This window comes from Triticum dicoccoides, chromosome 3A (assembly GCF_002162155.2).
Source record: "Triticum dicoccoides isolate Atlit2015 ecotype Zavitan chromosome 3A, WEW_v2.0, whole genome shotgun sequence".
Lineage (NCBI taxonomy): Eukaryota > Viridiplantae > Streptophyta > Magnoliopsida > Poales > Poaceae > Triticum > Triticum dicoccoides.
This window is the reverse complement of record NC_041384.1, coordinates 595,665,169-595,681,160: the sequence shown is the minus strand read 5'-3', so window position 1 is coordinate 595,681,160 and position 15,992 is coordinate 595,665,169.

Here is a 15,992-nt window from a genome sequence, read left to right as displayed (position 1 = left end):
GTAGATACTGAGTATATTTACTTGATGAAACACAAGTCCGAATTATTGAATGGTTCAAGTAATTCCAGAGTGAAGTTGAAGATCTTCGTGACAAGAGGATAAAATGTCTATGATATGATCATAGAAATGAATATCTGAGTTACGAGTTTGGCACACAATTAAGACACTGTGGAAATTGTTTCACAACTAATACCGCCTGGAACACCATAGTGTGATGGTGTGTCCGAACATCATAGTTGCACCCTATTGGATATGGTGCGTACCATGATGTCTCTTATCGAATTACCACTATCATTCATGGGTTAGGCATTAGAGACAACTGCACTCACTTTAATAGGGCACCACGTAATTCCGTTGAGACGAAACCATTTGAAATATGGTTTGGAGCAACCTGAGTTGTCGTTTCTTAAAAGTTTGGGGCTGCGACGCTTATGTGGAAAAGTTTCAGGTTGATAAGCTCGAACCCAAAGCGGATAAAATGCATCTTCATAGGACACCCAAAACAGTTGGGTATACCTCCTAATTCAGATCCGAAAGGAATAGGGATTGTTTCTGGAATCGGGTCCTTTCTCGAGGAAAGGTTTCTCTCGAAAGAATTGAGTGGGAGGATGGTGGAGACTTGATGAGGTTATTGAACCGTCTCTTCAACTAGTGTGTGGCAGGGCACAGGGAGTTGTTCCTGTGGCACCTACACCAATTGAAGTGGAAGATTATGATATTGATCATGAAACTTCAGATCAAGTCACCACCAAACCTCGTGGGATGATAAGGATGCATACTACTTCAGAGTGGTACGTAATCCTGTCTTGGAAGTCATGTTGCTAGACAACAATGAACCTACGAGCTATGGAGAAGCGATGGTGGGCCCGGATTCCGATAAATGGCTCGAGGCCATAAAATCCGAGAGAGGATCCATGTATGAAAACAAAGTGTAGACTTTGGCAGAACGGATCGATGGTCGTAAGGCTGTTGAGTACAGATGGATTTTAAAAGGAAGACGGACAATGATGGTAAATGTCACCATTAAGAAAGCTCGACTTGTCGTTAAGATGTTTCCCGACAAGTTCAAGGAGTTTACTACGGTGAGACTTTCTCACTCGTAGCGATGCTAAGAGTCTGTTGGAATTATATTAGTAGTCACTGCATTATTTATGAAATCTTGCAGATAGGATGTCAAAAACCATTGTTTCCTCACGATTTTCTTGAGGAAAGGTTGTATGTGATACAACCAGAAGGTTTTAACAATCCTGAAAGATGCTAACAAGTATGCAAAGCTCTAGCAATCCTTCTAAGGACTGGAGTAAGCATCTCGGAGTTGGAATATATGCTTTGATGATGATCAAAGATTTTGGGTTTATACAAAGTTTATGAGAAACTTGTATTTCCAAAGAAGTGAGTGGGAGCACTATAGAATTTCCAATGAGTATATGTTGTTAACATATTGTTGATCGGAAATGATGTAGAATTTCTGGAAAGCATGCAGAGTTATTTGAAAAGTGTTTTTCAATGGAAAACCTGGATTAGGCTACTTGAGTATTGAGCATTAAGATCTATAAGGATAGATCAAAACGCTTAATAGTACTTTCAAATGAATACATACCGTGACAAGATTTTGAAGGAGTTCAAAATGGATCGGCAAAGAAGGAGTTCTTGGCTGTGTTATAAGGTGTGAACATTGAGTAAGACTCGAAACCTGACCGCGGCAGAATAGAGAGAAAGGACGAAGGTCGTCCCCTATGCTTTAGACATAGGCTCTACAGTATGCTATGTTGTGTACCGCACCTGAAGTGTGCCTTGCCATGAGTCAGTCAAGGGGTACAAGAGTGATCCAAGAATGGATCACAGGACAGTGGTCAAAGTTATCCTTAGTAACTAGTGGACTAAGGAATTTTCTCGATTATGGAGGTGGTAAAAGAGTTCGTCGCAAAGGGTTACACCAATGCAAACTTTGACACTAATCCAGATTATTCTGAGTAGTAAACTGGATTCGTATAGAAGAACAGTTATTTGGAATAGCTCCAAATAGAACGTGGTAGCTGCATTTGGGAGATGACATAGAGATTTGTAAAGCACACACGGATCTGAAAGATTCAGACCCATTAACTATAACATCTCTCACAAGCATAACATGATCAAACCTAGAACTCATCGAGTGTTAATCACATGGTAATGTGAACTAGATTATTGACTCTAGTAAACTCTTTGGGTGTTAGTCACATGGGGATGTGACCTTGAGTGTTAATCACATAGCGATGTGAACTGGATTATTGACTCTAGTGCAAGTGGGAGACTGTTGGAAATATGCCCTAGAGGCAATAATAAATTAGTTATTATTATATTTCTTTGTTCATCATAATCGTTTATTATCCATGCTAGAATTGTATTGATAGGAAACTCAGATACATGTGTGGATACATAGACAACACCATATCCCTAGTAAGCCTCTAGTTGGCTAGCTCGTTGATCAATAGATGGTTACGGTTTCCTGACCATGGACATTGGATGTCATTGATAACGGGATCACATCATTAGAAGAACTAGATGATACTCCGCACATTGTTGCGGGAATATTTGCAATACATTTCGATGATATGTGATTTCTATGGAATGTGAATAGTGATACTACGTAAACTAAAATTGCAAATCCATACGCTTTATCGTGTTTGATTAATGTATTGTAAAATATCTAATATATGTTTGCATGTTGAGGTGGACATTTTCATGTGCATGAATGCATGTTGTGGTGGGCCTTTTCTCATGCATGTTGCTTGATGATGTGGCATGCTTGCATGTTGAGAGAAATATGTTAGTGGGGGCTAGCTATTTAGATATAGAAGATGATGTGATGGACAAGACCCAATCCTAAGCATAGCACAAGATCGTGTAGTTCGCATGCTAAAGCTTTTCTAATGTCAAGTATCATTTCCTTAGACCATGAGATTGTGCAACTCCTGGATACCGTAGGAACACTTTGGGTGTGCCAAACGTCACAACGTAACTGGGTGGCTATAAAGGTGCACCACGGGTATCTCCAAAAGTGTCTGTTGGGTTGGCACGAATCGAGACTGGGATTTGTCACTCTGTGTGACGGAGAGGTATCTCTGGGCCCACTCGGTAGGACATCATCATAATGTGCACAATGTGATCAAGGAGTTGATCACGGGATGATGTGTTACGAAACGAGTAAAAGAGACTTGCCGGTAACGAGATTGAACAAGGCATCGGGATACCGACGATCGAATCTAGGGCAAGTACAATATCGCTAGACAAAGGGAATTGTATACGGGATTGATCGAATCCTCGACATCGTGGTTCATCCGATGAGATCATCGTGGAGCATGTGGGAGCCAACATGGGTATACAGATCCCACTGTTAGTTATTGACCGAGAATGTCTCGGTCATGTCTGCATGGTTCCCGAACCCGTAGGGTCTACACACTTAAGGTTCGATGATGTTAGGGTTATAAGGAATAGATATATGTGGTTACCGAATGTTGTTCGGAGTCCCGGATGAGATCCCGGACGTCACGAGGAGTTCCGGAATGGTCCGGAGGTAAAGATTTATATATGGGAAGTCCTGTTTTGGTCACCGGAAAAGTTTCGGGTTTTATCGGTAACGTACCGGGACCACCGGGAGGGTCCGGGGGTCCACCAAGTGGGGCCACAAGCCCCGGAGGGCTGCATGGGCCAAGTGTGGGAGGGGACCAGCCCCATGTGGGCTGGTGCGCCCCCCCACAAGGGCCCAAGGCGCCTAAGGGGAGGAAGGGGGCAAACCCTAAGGGCAGATGGGCCTTAGGGCCCATGCCTGGTGCGCCTCCCTCTCCCCCTCCACTTGGCCGCCACCCTAGATGGGATTGGGGCTGGCCGCCGCCCCTAGGGTGGAACCCTAGGTGGGGCGCACCCCTTCCTCTCCCCTATATATACTTGAGGACTTGGGGCTGCCAACATATGAGTTTCTGACCCCTCCCTGGCGCAGCCCTACCTCTCTTTCTCCTCATATCTCGCGGTGCTTGGCGAAGCCCTGCTGGATCACCACGCTCCTCCACTACCACCACACCGTTGTGCTGCTGCTGGATGGAGTCTTCCTCAACATCTCCCTCTCTCCTTGTTGGATCAAGGCATGGGAGACGTCATCGGGCTGTACGTGTGTTGAACGCGGAGGTGCCGTCCGTTCGGCACTAGGATCTCCGGTGATTTGGATCACGATAAGTACGACTCCTTCAACCCTATTCTCTTGAACGCTTCCGCTTAGCGATCTACAAGGGTATGTAGATGCACTCTCCTTCCCCTCGTTGCTGGTTTCTCCATAGATAGATCTTGGTGACACGTAGGAAAATTTTGAATTTCTGCTACGTTCCCCAACAGGGTCTATATATCTAGTGGGCGGAGCCGAAGTGTGGCGTATCGCCGAGACCGGATATCTATCCGGAACCCCAAACAAGGCGTTTGAGGACTGGCCTTCGGAATGGTTTTATATAGATGATGTCCCGCTACTGGATCCTATCCGGGTTGGTCTCCCCGAATTCAACAGTGCTCCCTTAAAGAAACGCCTAAGCTGGCGTCCGCGGAGCTCTCAGAGAGAAGGCGACAGGGACGTCCTTCACCTGATGGGTCGGATAAGACTATTGGCTCATTCCGGACTAACCATGATTGGAGTCATGGCCGCATGCATTATGCGGGGGGTGCAGCCACTTCAATATAGAGGCCACCCCATGTGGGATTTTAACGGGGAGGATGACGCCACCCGTTACGGTCGTAAGGGGCCAGCCTCAGCTGCCGCTCTAGTAAAGATCTTATCCTCTTTGTACAAGGGAGAAGAGGAGGAATTCCTCTGCGTCAACCCGCAGGGCGGATTTACTATGTACAACCCTCCGAGTTGGGTAAGTGGACAATTGTGCTTACCATGATTAAATATGTAGTCTAACGATTTCAACGCGGGAACTGCGTCAGGAAGTAAAGGATATAAACAGCCGTCCCCCACAGCCCGAGGATCCAGAACGGTCCCTCGATCCGGACTCCGAAGAGGATCCGGACATATCGGTGGAGCTGATTGATGGGGTGTTTCATCAGCTAAGCAAGGACAATACCTTGGTGGCCATTACGACTGATTACCCAGGGTTAATCCCGGCCTCCCAGGTAACAGAGAGCGGAGTCTCATCCCCTTGAGAAGGAACCCATTCTCACGCATTTTAGTTTTTCTGACAATGACCGTGTTTTGCAGGGGAGGTTTCCGAGGCGGGAGGCCGAACCTGCGGCGGCTAGCCAATGAGGGGCCGCAGGGCCCCGTGGGGTAAAAAGGAATGTAGTCCGGACTGAGACGCCGGCGCAAAGGTATAGCGCACCCTCTTTTTCCCTGGTGTTATTCCTTCAGGGCATATTAACGTTCGTGATATCTTCAGGACGAAGAGACCTCGCCGGACTATATCCGGAGAGGTTGCCAATCGCGCCTCCACCAGCCAGGCTCCAACGCCTGGCCCGGAAGCGGAAGCGAACACAAGGCGCGCACCGGACACTCCTACGACAGAGGATGCGGACAGGCTGTCTGCCACCAATTCCGAGGTGGAGTGTGCCATGAACCACAGGCGTCGCCGGACAGTTCTTCGCGATGCTTGTTTCTCCTAAGAGGCATTAGATGCCTTCAATTCAGGAGATGCGTACCTCCGTGCCGCTCAAAATGGTTTAGCCAGAGCCACAGAGCAATATGTAAAAGACATATGGGTAAGAAAATTTTGGTAAATATATATACCAGTAGCCCCCAAGACTTGAAACAGTTAGAGTAACTGATTTAAGGATCATTTGTTATGCAGGTTCTTACAGAGAAGAATACCGTACTATCCCAGGAGCTGGAAGAGTGCAAAGCCCAACTGGAGGCCGCACTAGCCGCGGCAGGGGAGCCCAAAGAGACCCCCTCTGGTAAGATACACTTCGAAAGATTAGTATTTTGCAAAGTGCGGCGTGGGTGTAAATCTGACAAATCATATTGCAGATGGCGCCGGACTGGATCCGGAGAGGCAACAACTCTTACGCCGGCTAAAGGCCGGTGAGAGTATGCTGACAAGGGTGAGGCGGGAGAAGAATGATCTTCAGGATGCCAACACCAAGCTGGACGTTGAACTTAAAGATGTTCGTGGCCAGCTGTCGGACTCTACTAAGGAGAATCAGCGGCTTCGACGCGGCATATTTAGTAAGTGCTTAAGCGAATCTTTGAAAGAAAAGAGTTCGGCGAGGAAGTCGACTAATAGAGTAATGTCTGTAGGTATGCTAACGGGTCGTCCCGCAGAGGAGATGCCCGGTTCTACGGGTGACCTTCTTCCCGAGCTCTTGCAACTGCACGAGCGAGTTCGGCAGGCGATGTGAGGCGTTGCCCAAGCCTTATGGCCTTCCCACTCCATGCCCAAGGGCCTTGGAGAGCTTTCGGAGAAGCTTAAGGGAGCTCGGCGGCGCTTCCGGTTGTGGAAGATATTGGCCTGCCGACAAGGCGCTAGGGAGGCCTGGGCCATGGTGAAGACGCGGTACACGAAGTCTGACCCAAACCAAATGGCCAAGGTCGGACCTGTGGGGCTTGACGGGAAGGAGATCCCTGTAAGCTTAGTGTACGGCCAAGTAGAATTGGCCGCAAAGTATTCCCAGCAGGACTGTAAGTTAGACAGCCTCCTAGATGGTATTGAAGAGGAATACAATCAGTCAGAGTGACTATGTAATTTTTAATTGACATGTGTAATGCCTTCTAGCCGGATTGTAGATCGTTTGTCGTTGCCGACCTTTTCGCTTCAACCTCAGGACCTGACGGTCCGGAGTGTGTCCGAATACCCTACCGGTTATGTAAGAACCAGGGTATGCATGGAGACCAGGCATAGGGGTCATTAGTGCTTTATCAGACAAGTTCCCAACTAGTTATGTTATATTACATGGTTAGTAAGAAACATCTTCCAGAGAGAATAGTTCCGTTAGGGGTTCCTTTCTCTGGGAGGCATGCCCTAAAGTGCATGTCCGGACTGCAAACGCAGGAAAATCATCTGGGGGCATATATATAAATAAGTAAAATAGGTCATATTTTAGTTCACCGACCGAATATTTCCTTAAGAACGCTAGCTTTCGGCTTCACCCAGTCTGAGGTACACATCCGGCTGATCCGGCAGTGGCCAAAACTTAAGTCATATCGATGCATATAATGGTGAAGAAAAGGTACATGCGGAAGTTTGACACATGTGGTGGGTGTGAAGCCCGTATAAATAAGCTTCTGTTAAAGAAGCCCCCAGGTTTAATGAGCGCGAGTAGCACGTCACTTAAGGAGCCTTTAAGGGCTATAAAAGAAAAGAGGGGAAGGAGAGAAATGTAAGACAGAAAATGTAAAAAATGGACAGAGGAAGGAGACAAACACAGAGTCCGGCGCTAGGCATAGAATCTTCGGAGACGGGCTGTGTTCCATGGGTTCGGCTCGAGTCGGTTATCCGACGCATCTCGCAGGCGGTATGCTCCACCGGTCAGGACTTGGTCGATTATGAAGGGACCTTCCCACTTGGGCTTCAGCTTGTCCTTTTTCTTGTCCAGCAGGCGTAGAACTAATTCACCAACGTTGTAGTTTTTGGCCCGCACTTCTCTGCTTTGATATCTTTGAGCCTGTTGTTGATAGAATGCGGAATGGGCTTTTGCCACGTCACACTCCTCCTCTAAGGCGTCCAAACTGTCCTGCCGATCGAGCTCGGCTTCCCTTTCTTCATACATGCGCACTCGAGGTGAGTCATGAATTATGTCGCAGGGCAAGACTGCCTCTGCGCCGTACACCATAAAAAATGGTGTGTATCCGGTGGTGCGATTCGGCGTGGTCCGCAGCCCCCAGAGTACGGAGTTGAGCTCCTCTACCCAGTGCGTGTTAGATTCCTTGAGGGACCGCACTAATCTGGGTTTGATGCTGCTCATGATGAGACCATTTGCACGTTCGACCTAACCGTTAGTTTGTGGGTGATAGACGGAAGCATAATCGAGCTTGATGCCCATGTTTTTGCACCAGAGTTTTACCTCATCGGCCATAAAGTTTGTGCCGTTATCGGTGATGATGCTATGGGGGACGCCATAACGGTGTACGACCCCGGATATAAAGTCTATCACAGGTCTGGATTCGGCCGTCTTAACAGGCTTGGCTTCTATCCATTTGGTGAACTTATCCACCATGACCAGTAAGTATTTTTTCTTGTGGGTTCCGCCTTTAAGGGGTCCCACCATGTCAAGCCCCCAAACCGCGAAAGGCCAAATGATGGGGATAGTTTGGAGGGCGGTGGGTGGTATATGGCTTTGGTTTGCAAAAAGCTGGCAACCGACGCATCGTTGGACCAAGTCCTGAGCGTCCGCCCGGGCCGTCGGCCAATAAAAGCCTATACAGAAAGCCTTGCTTACAAGGACCGGGCTGCGGCGTGATGACCACCGAGTCCGGCATGAATTTCAGCCAGCAGGCTCCGCCCTTCCTCTTCGGAGATGCACCTTTGAAGGACTCCGGTAGTGCTTTTCTTATAAAGTTCTCCCTCATGGACTTTATAGGCTTTAGATCGCCGCACTATACAGCGTGCCTCGTTTTGGTCCTCTGGGAGTTCCTGCCTAGTAAGGTAGGCTAGGAATGGTTCTGTCCACGGGGCGATAACGGCCATTAGTACGTGGGCTGAGGTTGTGATTTCATTGGCAGAGCCTCCGATTATGTCAGATTGTTCGGCGTCGGACAGTGCGGTTGGGTCCGGGCTAATATTACCATGTTCCCCTTCCCATACTACGGATGGCTTGAACAGCCTTTCCAGGAAGATGTTGGGGGGACCGCATCGCGTTTTGCGCCGATGCATGCCAGGACGTCTGCCGCCTGATTGTTTTCTCGGGCTATATGGTGAAATTCGAGCCCCTCAAACCAAGCTGACATTTTGAGGACGACGTTGCGGTAAGCTGACATTTTTGGATCCTTGGCATCGAAGTCTCCATTTATTTGGAATATCGCGAGGTTTGAATCCCCGCGCACCTCTAGGCGTTGAATGCCCATGGATACTGCCATCCGGAGACCATGTAAAAGGGCCTCATATTCAGCTGCATTGTTGGAGTCCGTGTACATAATCTGGAGTACATATTGAACTGTGTCTCCTGTGGGGGACGTCAAAACGACGCCGGCCCCTAGTCCGGCCAACATTTTGGAACCGTCGAAGTGCATGATCCAGTTTGAATATGTGTCGTACTCTTTAGGGAGTTCGGCCTTCGTCCATTCTGCGACGAAGTCGGCCAAAACTTGCGACTTGATAGCTCGACGTGGCCTATAAGTTATGTCGAACGGGAGGAGCTCGATGGCCCATTTTGCAATCCGGATCGTTGCATCACGGTTGTTTATAATATCATTGAGTGGTACTTCCGATGCTACCGTGATTGAACACTCTTGAAAGTAGTGTCGTAGCTTCCGGGATGCCATGAATACCGCATATGCAATCTTTTGATAAAGTGGGTACCATGATTTGCATGAGGTGAGGACAGTGGACACATAGTAAACCGGCTTTTGAAGGGGGAATTTGTGTCCGTCCGTTTCCCGCTCGACGACGAGTACTGCGCTGACAACTTGATGGGTTGCTGCAATGTACAATAGCATTGGTTCGCCGATGTTTGGTGCGGCCAGAACAGGGTTTGTTGCCAATATGGCTTTTATTTCCTTGAGTCCGGCCATGGCGGCATCCGTCCACTCGAAGTGTTCGGTGCGCCGAAGGAGGCGGTAGAGGGGTAGCGCCTTTTCTCCCAAACGGGAGATAAAGCGGCTTAGAGCCGCCACGCATCCGGTTAATTTTTGTATTTGTTTGAGGTCCTTTGGGATATCCAATTGTGACAAAGCTCGGATCTTGGCTGGATTTGCTTGATTCCTCTACCGGATACAATGAAGCCCAAGAGCTTTCCGGCTGGAACACCGAAAACGCATTTTTCCAGATTTAGCTTGATGTCATATGCTCGGAGGTTGTCAAATGTAAGCCTCAAGTCATCTACTAGAGATTCGACATGTCTTGTTTTTACGACCACATCATCCACATATGCCTCTACTGTTTTGCCGATCTGGTTAGCCAAACATGTCTGAATCATGCGCTGATATGTTGCGCCGGCGTTTTTGAGCCCGAAAGGCATTGTGTTGAAGCAGAATGGGCCGTACGGGTGATGAATGCCATTGCGGCTTGGTCTGACTCGGCCATCTTGATTTGATGGTAACCGGAGTATGTGTCGAGGAAGCACAACGAATCGTTTCCTGCAGTGGCGTCGATAATTTGATCAATGCGGGGGAGGGGGAAGGGATCCTTTGGGCAAGCCTTGTTAAGGTCTTTGAAGTCAACGCACAGGCGCCAGGATTTGTCCTTCTTTGGTACCATCACCAAGTTTGCTAGCCAGTCCGGATGTTTTATGTCTCTGATGAATCCGGCCTCCAATAGTTTGGCTAGCTCCTCTCCCATTGCCTGTCTCTTGGGCTCAGAGAAACGCCGAAGGGCTTGTTTGACAGGTTTGAATCCTTTTAGGATATTTAAGGTGTGTTCGGCCAGCCTGCGTGGGATTCCTGGCATGTCTGAAGGGTGCCAGGCAAAAATGTCCCAGTTCTCCCGTAGGAATTCTCGCAGTGCGGCGTCTACATCGGGGTTTAATCGTGCCCCGATGGAAGCTGTTTTATTGGGGTCCGTTGGATGGACCTAAAATTTGACTATTTCATCCGCTGGTTTAAAGGAGGTGGACTTGGATCTTTTGTCGAGTATCACATCGTCCCTGTTTACCGTGGAGCGCAGCGTATCAGTTCCTCAGCCGCTAGGGCTTCGGACAGTGCCTCAAGGGCCAATGCGGCTGTCTTGTTTTCGGCGCGGAGTGATATGTCCGGATCACTAGCGAGAGCGATGATTCCGTTCGGCCCGGGCATCTTGAGCTTCATGTGCCCGTGATGGGGTATTGCTTGGAAGATTGTAAATGCTTCCCGCCCCAGCAGAGCGTGGTGTCCGCTACTGAACGGGGCCACTTGGAATGTGACCTCTTCGGACCAATAATTATCCGGCGTGCCGAACACCACATCTAGTGTGATTTTTCCTGTACAGCGCGCTTCCCGACTGGGGATTATTCCTCTAAAGGTTGTGCTGCTTCGCTCAATGCGGTTCCAGTCTATTTCCATTTTTTGAAGGGTTTCCTCATAAATGAGGTTCAATCCGTTGCCTCCGTCCATGAGTACCTTGGTTGGGCGAAAGTCGTCCACTATAGGACTGAGTACCAATGCGGCTGGTGCTCGAGCTGTTCGGAATTTAGGTTCATCACTGGCATTAAAAGTAATAGCCATGTCACTCCATGGGTTTATGGTTGCTACTTGATAGACTTCGGCGAGGCTGCGGAGTGTTCTTTTTCGCATATTATTTGATGCGGAAGTCTCGAAGACTGTTAAGACTGTACTGGAGTCCCTGAGGTGGCTTTCTGCGGCCTCCGGAATTAGGAGATCTTCGCCCCTTTTGGCCACCTGCCAGAGTATCCAACATGCTCTAAGGCTATGAGTTGGTGTGGTGTCCTCTGTACTATGAATTTTACAGGGTCCATTAAGCCACCCCTCCAGTACGGTTCCATGCCCTGTAGAGGGTTTTGGTTTTTTGGTTTCTAACCCGGGTGTCTGATGATGATGCACCCTTTTATTTCGGACGAGGTTTCTATTCAGGGCCGGATTGTCCCAAAATTTAGTTTCGGTTTTCCGGGCGCTTTCCATCGCACAGTACTTTTGTACTATGGTCGCCAAGTCAGCGAAGCGTGTAAGATCATGATGACCTGTGGCGTTGAGGATTCCCTTGTCCGTGCAATTATTGCAGAAGATTGAGATTGCGTCTTCCTCGCGGCAGTCCTTTATCCTGTTCATAACCAGGAGGAACCTTGCCCAGTAATGATGTACTGTTTCTTCGGGCTTTTGCCTGATTTGGGATAGATCGCTTATGTTCGGGTGGGTGGGTGGAATTAAATCCGGAACTTCACCCAATCTAAGACTCAAAGGCCAAGGAGTTTCCGAACTCTGAAGTTTGGATTCTTGGATGTCGTCCAGTGAATCTAGCCCGTTGCCTGATTCTAAGTTCAGGTCTTGAGTTACATCCTCCCCTCCATGGGTATCCAGCTTGGAGGGATCGGGAATCCGGATGTAGCTAGTCCTTAAGATAGATGAAGAGTCACCGCACTGTGCCTCTACCATGGCAACGTGATGGGTGACTTGGGGAGAATTAATTTCTCTTAGATCGGGTTTAAGCCCAACCTGGTCATAATCCGTAGTGACCCCCAAGGCGGCAATGCGATCCAAGAGCTCGTTTACGGAAGAGAGCTCCATTGGATCTAACTGCTCGACGAGTTCCGAGCTGATGTGAAGATTGCTTTTGATGACCCGAGAGGTCACCATCGGCGCAACGGCTGAACAGGCGGTCATGAGAAAACCGCCTAGCCGGAGAGTTTGGCCGACAGCCAAGGCTCCCTTAGTAATGGCGCCGTCTTTAAAGACGGGAAGAGGCATCCTTCCTGATTGCGACGGCACAGAGGAACTCTTAATGAAAGCACCAATGTCGGTGTCAAAACCGGCGGATCTCGGGTAGGGGGTCCCGAACTGTGCGTCTAGGCCGGATGGTAACAGGAGGCAAGGAACACGATGTTTTACCCAGGTTCGGGCCCTCTTGATGGAGGTAAAACCCTATGTCCTGCTTGATTAATATTGATGATATGGATAGTACAAGAGTAGATCTACCACAAGATCAAGGAGGCTAAACCCTAGAAGCTAGCCTATGGTATGATTGTTGTATGATGAAGTTGTCCTACGGACTAAAACCCTCTGGTTTATATAGACACCGGAGAGGGTTAGGATTACACAAAGTCGGTTACAATGGTAGGAGATCCAAATATCCGCATCGCCAGCTTGCCTTCCATGCCAAGGAAAGTCCCATCCAGACACGGGACGAAGTCTTCAATCTTGTATCTTCATAGTCCTGGAGTCCAGCTGAAGGTATAGTCCGGCTACCCGGACACCCCCTAATCTAGGACTCCCTCAGTGAGGATCAAGCGGGGAGAGGGTTCGGGCGCCTAGGGTTAGAGTTGGTTGGGCCTTGGGACTTAGGAGGAAAGGGATAGGCCGGCCTGGGGGCTGAGGGTAGCAGGGGTACTGATCTGTGCTGCTCTCTCTTCCTCCAAATTCTTTCCTTTTTTAATTTTTTTAGAATAGGAAAAACTTAGAGGAAAAGAATGAAAGGGTAGGAGTGGAATTCCCACACGTGACATATTTTCCTCGAGACAAGAAAATATAGAGGATTTAATGAAAAAAGGTCAGAGAGAGTTTAGAACATACAAATTCAAATAAGTTTGAATAACACTCAAAACTATTTGAATTTGGAAGCAATTTAAATGGAGACCAAAAGAGATGAGATAAGGACTCCAGAATCTGGAAACGGAAGAGGTTTAAAATGCAAGTTTGTTTGGGTTGATTCCATACGAATGGAATATTTATTATAGCCCCCTAATATTGGGAGGATATGTTATAAAGAGAATCACCATGTGAATTCCCTCGGTTTAAATAGATCAACGATCTATGCAATTTATTTGGTTGAGTTGAGATGCAAAGATTAATGACTTGATGGCATGATGACATGACGCAATGCAAAAATAAAAGAGCAAGAAAAATAAACACACGGCGGCAACGAAATTACTGGAAGTCATCTGAAGCTTTGGTCTTGGGGCGTTACAACACTCCACCACTACAAGAGGATCTCGTCTCGACATCTAGGGATGGCACCGGAGGGAAACGGAAGAGGAAGAGGAGAGGTAAAACTAAGTTGCTTATTTTGGCAAATGAGTGAAACCAATGAACCTTAGAGGCTGAACAACTTGAAAGAAAGAATACAACGAAGATGAGCAAAGTTGAAAACACTCCATTAGAAAAGAGGAACAAGAACCTTACTAGAGCCTTGTAGGTTGAGACATATAAGAAAAGGGTTGCAATGTAAAAGAAATACATGCAAGCACTCCGGTAGAAACGAGATGTACAAGGAACGATAAGGATCAATTACGACAACACTGCGGTTGGAAAATGGAAGGCATAGAATATGAACTTGGCAAGATGAAAGCACTTGGATGCGACTCTGGTCAGAAAAGGAATGATAGACACAACACTCCGGTTAGAACAAGATACAGAAGGAGTAAGAATGATATAATTTAGACAGCACTCCGACTATAAATGGAAAGAATTCAACATGAACTTGACAAGATGAGAGGATACTTGATGAGATCAACGACACACTGCCTCCGGAAAAAAGAATAGAAAATAGATCATTGGAATAATAGAATGGAGAAGAAAATGCCAAACTTCTGCCACAAATGACCTTGGAAGGCACCCTTCCAAGAAGGTTATAACAGAGTTGTAGGAAAACCGACAATGAAACAAAAAAGCTTGTAGTGGGTTTATGGAAAACTACTCAAAATTATGAGGTGAAATTCTGCCACTAACAGAAACGATTGATTGGATTGATATGAACAAGGAGACAAGAAACTTATTTCATCGGGGGGATGAATGAAGAACTTGGGTGATTTATAATCACCATGAATAGCAACAATCCTTAGGGAAAGCTTTAGGTGAAATATAACCCAAGATAACTCCAATGAAGAGATTGATGGGTTGCAAAGGATCTCATGAACGAATTGAAAATGACGGGTTTACAATATGTCATTCCAGGCAACTTGTGAATCATGAAACACAAAGGGAAATTGTCAAGAGTGACATAACACCACCTCAAAAGATAAGAGAGAGAAAATTGCACTTTGGATGCCAGATGAAGAATGCTTGACTCCTCAAAACAAAACATGTGTTGGGCACCATGTTTATTTTAGAGTATAGCTTGGTGGGTCATAACTTTGAGAGAAATCTTGAAGAACAAATGAAGAATGAAAGGAATCCTTGACGAAACACCATGTAGAAAACTCTCGAAGAACTCCGGTAAATAAAAGAATGATCAAAACAAGTGAAGGATGAAAAAAATAAGATTGAAGCCTTGCAATGATTGGATGGGGCTTTGCGATGAGATAAAGCTGAAAACTTGGAACTCCGGAAAGAAAAGACAAAGCAACTCGAACCGAGAAATGTGACATCAAGAACAACTCTGGAGAGAAGAAACTAGATCACTTGGATGAAACAATAATAAGAATTACGTTATGCGTGTCCTTCACCAATTTAAATTGATAACAAGCAATGGATTTAGCATACTACTTATTCTCGTAGAAAGGATTAAGAGAGATATAGCGTAAACTCAATGGACCACCGGTAGGATTTAACCAACGAATAAATTGATATGATAATGAAGGAAGAGAACTCTTGAAAGAACCACTGTAAGAACTGAAAATGAACGAAGAAAAGATAAAGAAACACCGGGAAGAATTAGAGACCGAATGAAGATACTAGAGGGAATTTGATACAAGTGAACGAAGATATCATGAACTGATTAGAGGATATTTGAGCGATGCACCGGTAAGATTTGGAGAATAGTAGCTGAAAGCTGAGAATGAATAATTCTGAGATGATGGGCTCCGGAGAATCAAACTGAAAAGACTCCTGAATTTCTCCGGAAGGGTAAAAGAATGCTCATAATCGAAAACAATTATGAGAGGATGGCATAACGCTAGAACCATGAATCTTTGAGAGAACGGATAAGATTTGGAGGAAAAACTCTTCTTCGGTCTTCAAATGTTGAGAATGACGATGAGAAACACCACCATGAATTGTTGAGGCACTCTGGAGTGAAGAATAGAAAGGTTGAACCAACGATGAAAAGAATTTGAAAAATCTTAGAGAAAGACATATGGCTGATGACAATTCATACTTACGTCATACTTTGAAAAGAATTTGAGAGTAATTTCAAGAAAATTAGAAGAGTCAGGTAAGATCCTGGGAAAAGACATGTGGGTTAGGGCCCACTCAAAAGATACACCGTTGAACGATTTAAAAGAGAGATTGCACCGGT